This window comes from Notolepis coatsorum, assembly GCF_963971535.1.
Source record: "Notolepis coatsorum genome assembly, chromosome: 18".
In the NCBI taxonomy this organism is placed as follows: domain Eukaryota; kingdom Metazoa; phylum Chordata; class Actinopteri; order Aulopiformes; family Paralepididae; genus Notolepis; species Notolepis coatsorum.
The window spans coordinates 27,603,874-27,611,373 of NC_140182.1; the positions used below are offsets into that span (position 1 = coordinate 27,603,874).

Here is a 7,500-nt window from a genome sequence, read left to right on the forward strand (position 1 = left end):
AAATCATCCAAAACTCTGCTGCCAGGATCATCACCTGCACCAACTCATCTGACCACATCACCCCCGTCCTCATTCAACTACACTGGCTCCCTGTGCACTATCGGATCGATTTAAAAAACCTCCTACTCACCTCCAAAGCCCTCCACAATCTAGCACCCATCTACATCACTGACCTCCTCCAGGAATACACCCCCTCCCACACCCTCCGCTCATCATCTACTGGACTCCTCTCCATCCCCAGCTCACGTCTCAGCACCATGGGTGCCCGAGCTTTCAGCTGCTCGGCTCCCAGACTTTGGAACTCCCTGCCCCCACATATCCGACTGTCTGACTCACTATCAACATTCAAATCTCAACTGAAAAACCATCTGTTCAAACTAGCTTATTCACTGTAACCTCTGTCACTGTCCTATACCCCCCTGCTGTTTGTTTGTTTTGTTATTTTAACTTAACTGTTTTTATACTTCCTGTTGCTTGTTTTATTGTTAACCTTGAGTTTTAACTGCCTTGTGTTTTTTTATCTTTATTTTTTCTATGATCTGTAAGGTGACCTTGGGTGTCCTGAAAGGCGCCACCAAATAAAATGTATTATTATTATTATTAGAGAGACCTGCCGCCTGGAGGAACTTCTCTTAGAGAGACCAGCCATCTGGGGGCACTTCTCTTAGAGAGACCAGCCATCTGGAGGCCCTTCTGTTAGAGAGACCAGACACCTGGAGGCCCTTCTGTTAGAGAGACCAGACACCTGGAGGTCCTTCTCTTAGAGAGACCAGCCATCTGGAGGCCCTTCTGTTAGAGAGACCAGACACCTGGAGGCCCTTCTGTTAGAGAGACCAGACACCTGGAGGTCCTTCTCTTAGAGAGACCAGACATCTGGAGGCCCTTCTGTTAGAGAGACCAGACATCTGGAGGCCCTTCTCTTAGAGAGACCAGCCACCTAGAGGCCCTTCTCTTAGAGAGACCAGACATCTGGAGGCCCTTCTGTTAGAGAGACCAGACATCTGGAGGCCCTTCTCTTAGAGAGACCAGACACCTGGGGGCCCTTCTCTTAGAGAGACCAGACATCTGAAGGCCCTTCTCTTAGAGAGACCAGACATCTAGAGGTCCTTCTCTTAGAGAGACCAGACATCTGGAGGCCCTTCTCTTAGAGAGACCAGACACATGGAGGCTCTTCTCTTAGAGAGACCAGACATCTGGAGGCCCTTCTCTTAGAGAGACCAGCCACCTAGAGGCCCTTCTCTTAGAGAGACCAGACATCTGGAAGCCCTTCTCTTAGAGAGACCAGACATCTGGAGGCCCTTCTCTTAGAGAGACCAGACATCTTCAGGCCCTTCTCTTAGAGAGACCAGACATCTGCAGGCCCCTCACAACCAGCTTGTTAGGCTACCAAATATAAAAACAAAAAAAGAGTTTACACCAGTTGTAAAATGTTCTGCACCAGTTGTTTATGAAATGAATGTTCTTGAACATGGAAGACTGTTACTGCTGTTGTTTGATACTGTACTTCACTTCGTGCACGAGCACTGAATAAAAAATTCCACCATGTACCTTTACATCCCAACATTCGTCTGACCACACCCCCTTCCGCTTACCTTCATAAGCAGGTGTGTGGTCACCTACTCGCCTCCTTCTTCACTTTCAGAAGAAAGTTGAGACGTGTTTACATTGTGCTTATTTTTTTCTTCTCTCATAAATATTCAATAGAAAAACCTAAGTCATAATGTCTACTCCGGAGAGTCGTGTTCGCAGAGCCACTCTCCACCAGCGGTTCTCCATTTCCGCCTCCGTCGTGCGTCCTGGTGCAGGGCTGTTGCCTCTCTCGTGGTTAACAGCCACGCCCGGTAGGCGTCCGATGGGTAGTTTGCCTCTCCAAGGAGCTGGTGCACCGGTGCCGTCGCCTATGCGATGGCCTGGTCCTGGCTCTGGTTCCTCTGTTTCCGGGGAATCGTCCGCTGTTGAGCGGCCGGTTCCTTTGGTTCCCGGGGATTTGAGACACAACGTTTTTGCGTCGGCTCGCTCTCGTCGCAAGATGGTGGCTTGCAGACACGGGTTTGGTGAGTTGCTGGAGCCCAGTGAGGATGCGTCGGCCTCTACATGCCCGATGGAAACAGAGGATTACATGGTAGAGGCGGACAGGTTCTTATTTGAAGGCCCAGTGGAGACAGGTAACACTGGAGGGGGGTGAAATGTCTCCTTGGGGCGCCTTGTTTGAAGATGTTGGAGAAGAACCTCTGACTCGTCGGCAAGATGCCCTGCTATCAGCAACATCGGAGTGTGGCTCCTTGACCAGTGGAAGCCTGCTGTATGTGAGGGATGCGGGCTCGGCGGAGGAAAGTCTGCAGGGGGAACTGAAGGCTTTGTTTCCCGAGCTTATGGCGGTGGCGGCAGTCGCAAACGGCGTGCCGCTGCTGCAGCCACTGCCTGTTCCTGTCCCTGATGATCTAATAGGTCATCTATGGCAGCGTCGCCCGGTGAGAGGGGTGGACGTTGTCTACCCATTTTTCCCCTCAATGGGGGCCTATGTTCGTCAGGGCCAGGTGGTGTCCCACATCATGGGCCTCACCCCCGCCTACGTACAAGTTACGCGGGTGGCGGGTTTGGTCGACGGTATGAGAGAGGGCGTGCCACGGCTTGATAGGCCGATGGCCGCGCTCTTCTGTCCGTAGGTGGTGTGGGAGCCGTTACGCAAGCCGGTTCCTCAAGGGAAATCGGCGAGGCAGTTGGCTTACTGGAGCGACCAGTCATTTATCTCCGGAACACAATCTCTGGCTGCCGCGTCTAACATCGCTCAGCTGGCAAGATTCATGTCCGTGATATTGACGGGCGGCATGGAGCAGAGTGATGTACAACATGACCAGCTCTCCCAGGCGGCAGGAGCTGTCCTGCATCTGACTCAGCTACAGGCCATAGCCGCTGGGAAAGTGCGCGCTCTGGCAACTCTAACCCAGCGCCACCTTTGGCTGGAGCAGGCCCGTGTGCCGGAGAAGAAGAGGCTTCCTCTTCTGACGGCAACCCTCTCCGATGCTGCACTGTTCGGGAAGGCCCTGCAGTTGATGACCTCGACGTGCAGAGAAATGCAGGAGGAACGCTCCGTGCTCCAACCTCATTTTCCCCCTCCCGACGTCGCCGGTGGAGTCAGACGGCTGCCACGTCGTCGAGCGTCTTCCGCCGTGGCTGCTGCTACTACCACCGCCACTGCTGGTTCTTCGAGGAAGAAGGCCAGGAGGAGAGAGGGCGCCTCCGCTGCAGCCGGCCCATCTACGCCCGGAGGAGACGGTAGGGATCGTCGAGACCAGCCGCCAATTGTCTACCGTCCCTCCGGGGCTCCCCGGGGTGGCAAATCCTGAGCGGCTCGAGGCGGCAGGCGCCGCTAGACCCAGTGACTTTTTCCCCCTGCAGTCCCCTCTGTTTACCCCTCCCCGGCCCTCCCATATACTTTTGTTCAGAAATAAAAAGTCCCCTCTAAAGGGGGACTGTATTTTTTGTTAACAAACTGTGTGTTTCTTCACCAAACATATGATGGGGTTGCAAAGTGTGAATCTTCACTAGTATGCGTTGATAGGAGGGTTACGTTTGTGTTATGAGCTTAAGCAAGGTCTGCAGCCTACACTCGGTTATGGAAAGGTTTTCCACCTCGGCCTGAGGCTCCACATGAAGGTAGAGGCTAGTTGTATGTTCTGTTGCTTACACAAGTAATGTTGGGCTACAACACTGTTGTGTTAGTTGCAGTAATGCTCGTATGAACACGTACCACGGCTCAGCCGTTTTCGCTCTCTCTATCAGTGTTTTTCTATGTTCAACATGGATGCGGGTGTAGGATTCACACACACGCGACTTGGTTTTGTTGTAAACCCTGTTCACAGTTATCTGTGGGTAGCGTGCATTGTATTAGCTTGCGCTATTTCATTAGCATTTCTACCAAAGGTATCATATGCTAAAGTTGTTGTTGTGTGAAAAGGGGAAGGGCTTGTGAGGGGGTGCCGAATAAACCCCCCTTCCCTTTTCTGATTGGTCAGGGGGTTTTACTCATCTCTTGTCAGTCCAGTCATGGCCAAGCCGTTAGGCGACTTGGCAGGGAGGGGGGGGGGGGGGGGGGAGGGTTGCCCTGACTCTGCTCCTATTAATAGGCGTTGAGTGTTGACGATGTTGTTGACGATGGCTTCCGTGAGTTAGACCTGTACGTATGGCCTGTTGTTGTCAAAGTGTCGGGATAGAGCGTAGGACTTACGGGTCCGCTACGCTCGATATATGTGTAACTTGAGTCGGTCAGTCACATGACTCGAGGTTACCATGGCTTTTTCACTCTATGACTCACGTGGGAAGGCTCTCTGGGGAATTTCCGTCTAAATCCTCTGTGGTGGGGGTGACTGGATATAAAAATGTGAACAGTTTTTACCCTCAGCTGTGTCAAATGGGATTCATGTCAGTCGGTGCTTCCTTTCTTTTTAATAAAAGAGTGTGGAGTATAGGAAGCACCACACCCTTCTTGTCGTTTCTCCCAGGCGCCTTGGGGATTCAATGAAGGGTCTAAGTAGACTGTTCATTGATGTGGTTGTGTCCCGACGCATGCATAGTGCTAGCTCGGGGTGTTTCTGATAAGAATCATGCGGGTAACTAGTACGCCTTGGTTGCTTGTTGTTAAAACAGCGTTTTTATAAAGCAAATGGGATGGAGGTTTATCCTCTTCCGGGAACCTGTTACTGGTTCTCGACGGATTCTCGTTCATATCTGGGGGATGTTAACGGAATAGATCAGGACATAGGTAGAGGGGTTTCACGCCCTTGGGGTGGGCCACCGCGCACAGTTCACACCGGCCGTCTGGGTGGCACCCTCTTTTCATGTTTTTTGATCGACATGCATATCTGCCCCTTCTTCTGGAGTAGGCATGTCGGCGTGGTTAGGGCACGGGACTGGTTCTGGTCACGCTGGTCCAGGTCAGTTAACCCGTTTGTCCGCCGGGGATGCAGATCTGCTGTTCTGGTACTCTGAGGGACTTGGGCTCGCCCGGGGCGTCACAAGGTTAGGCGTTATGGAGACCCTTGTTGGGTACTCTTTTGTACCTGGCACTATCATAAGGGGCTGGTTCTCTTCTTCGCACCTCTCTCGCGCATGGCGGAGAGAGGGCTGTTGGGGTGGTCTTCTGGACCTCCTCTGGTAACCCTGTGTGCTTCCCGAGCCGCCGGGCCCGGTCCGAAGTAAAGTTTTGTTGATACCGTAGACCTGGGATAACCCCTTTTTTCTTGAGGGGTTATAGGAACAACCACCGCATATGGTAACAACAGGGTGGTTGATTCCCTGGTGTGTTGGAGCAGTGTCAACTCCCGGGTTCTCCGGTTGAGTGTGCCCCTGCACTTTCATGACGTCTGCCAATCATGTCAGCCTTTTCTGCCTCGACCCCTCTGGGTGGGTTTTTTTTTATGGAGGCTTCGTCATGGTGATCAACAACGCCAGCATACGCCCCTTCCGCCGGGGGGGGCTGTTGTCAGCTGACTCCTTTGGCGCCTGTCTCGTCCGCAGTGCTCCAGGCTCAGGTTACAGCCTGTTGCCTGGTTTCCCCGGTGCGCTGCCTGGTTGGTTAACCTTTTGAGTGCTTACGGCCATGCTGACTGCCTGTTCTGCAGGGTCAGTGTGCCAGGCGGTGTGCTATTGGGGGGAAAGGGCCCGCTCTTGGAGGGGCCTTATCCGAATACGCTGGTGATGTGGGGGGTGGTGTCACTAAGTGACCACCTGGTGGGGTCTTGATGCCTGGCGTCATTGACCTCTCCGGGCCCCCTTTTTCCAGGGGATCCAGTCCCTTCAGTGAGTCTGGGTCTTCCTTCGCGCTCCGCTGCTACGGCCTTGCCACGGGGTTGGGTTTGCTCTTGACCCCGTGATTTTGGGGGCAGTAACGAGGTTGTTCCTTCCGTTCGTTCCCGGGTGGCATGCAGGTTGTGCGTCTGTGTAGTCGTGGGGTCAAGCCACGGTCTGCTCACCCTGTGCGTTGAGTTGCTTGAGTGCCTCTTCGCTCGGTCGGATCCGTGAACCTCCAATAGGGGGGGTATCCTCCATTAGGGAGGGTCGGGGGGGCTCGGTCCTCCCCGGTCTGATGGTTGTGGGGGGCCTCAGCGGGGTACATTTGTCGGGCTATGGCTCCCGCTCAGCCCCTGTTGTGCAATCAGGTGCTGAGCGAAGCCATAACAACACAGAACGTAAGGTTATGTATATAACCCAGTTCTGTGAGTTATGGTGCGCTCAGCACCTGGACGCCGCTGTGGCCCTTGATCTCGCCTTGTGGTGAAAGTTTGGGAAGGAGGCGAGTAGGTGACCACACACCTGCTTATGAAGGTAAGCGGAAGGGGGTGTGGTCAGACGAATGTTGGGATGTAAAGGTACATGGTGGAATTTTTTATTCTGTGCTCGTGCACGAAGTGAAGTACAGTGCAATCAGGTGCTGAGCGCACCATAACTCACAGAACTGGGTTATATACATAACCTTACGTTAATAGTCAAGAATGTTACTGCTGTTGTTTGATGTAGTTAATAGTCAAGAATGTTACTGCTGTTGTTTGATGTAGTTAATAGTCAAGAATGTTACTGCTGTTGTTTGATGTAGTTAATAGTCAAGACTGTTACTGCTGTTGTTTGATGTAGTCAGTGTTAGTAGGCTACTACTCACTCCCTTCTTAGATGTCGTTGATAGTAGTGTTGCAGACGGACAGTTGGTAAGCAGTGTGTGTGATAGTGTGTGACAGTGTGTGATAGTGACAGTGTGTGATAGTGACAGTGTGTGATAATGACAGTGTGTGATAGTGACAGTGTGTGATAATGACAGTGTGTGATAGTGACAGTGTGTGATAATGACAGTGTGTGATAATAACAGTGTGTGATAGTGACAGTGTGTGATAGTGACAGTGTGTGATAGTGACAGTGTGTGACAGTGACAGTGTGTGATAGTGACAGTGTGTGACAGTGACAGTGTGTGATAATGACAGTGTGTGATAGTGACAGTGTGTGATAGTGACAGTGTGTGATAGTGACAGTGTGTGATAATGACAGTGTGTGATAGTGACAGTGTGTGATAGTGACAGTGTGTGATAATGACAGTGTGTGATAATGACAGTGTGTGATAGTGATAGTGTGTGACAGTGTGTGATAATGACAGTGTGTGATAGTGACAGTGTGTGATAATGACAGTGTGTGATAGTGACAGTGTGTGATAATGACAGTGTGTGATAGTGACAGTGTGTGACAGTGACAGTGTGTGACAGTGACAGTGTGTGACAGTGACAGTGTGTGACAGTGACAGTGTGTGATAGTGACAGTGTGTGATAGTGACAGTGTGTGATAATGACAGTGTGTGATAGTGACAGTGTGTGATAGTGACAGTGTGTGACAGTGACAGTGTGTGATAATGACAGTGTGTGATAGTGACAGTGTGTGACAGTGACAGTGTGTGATAGTGACAGTGTGTGACAGTGACAGTGTGTGATAGTGACAGTGTGTGATAGTGACAGTGTGTGA

At 51.7% G+C, this 7,500-nt stretch overlaps 1 protein-coding gene across 1 annotated transcript in view; it reads left to right on the forward strand.

Annotated features, from left to right (window-relative positions):
* LOC311245505 (carbohydrate sulfotransferase 1) overlaps positions 1–7,500 on the forward strand; it is a gene marked incomplete at its 3' end in the record, with an annotated part of 123,882 nt that overhangs the window by 61,336 nt on the left and 55,046 nt on the right. The window lies entirely within an intron of this gene.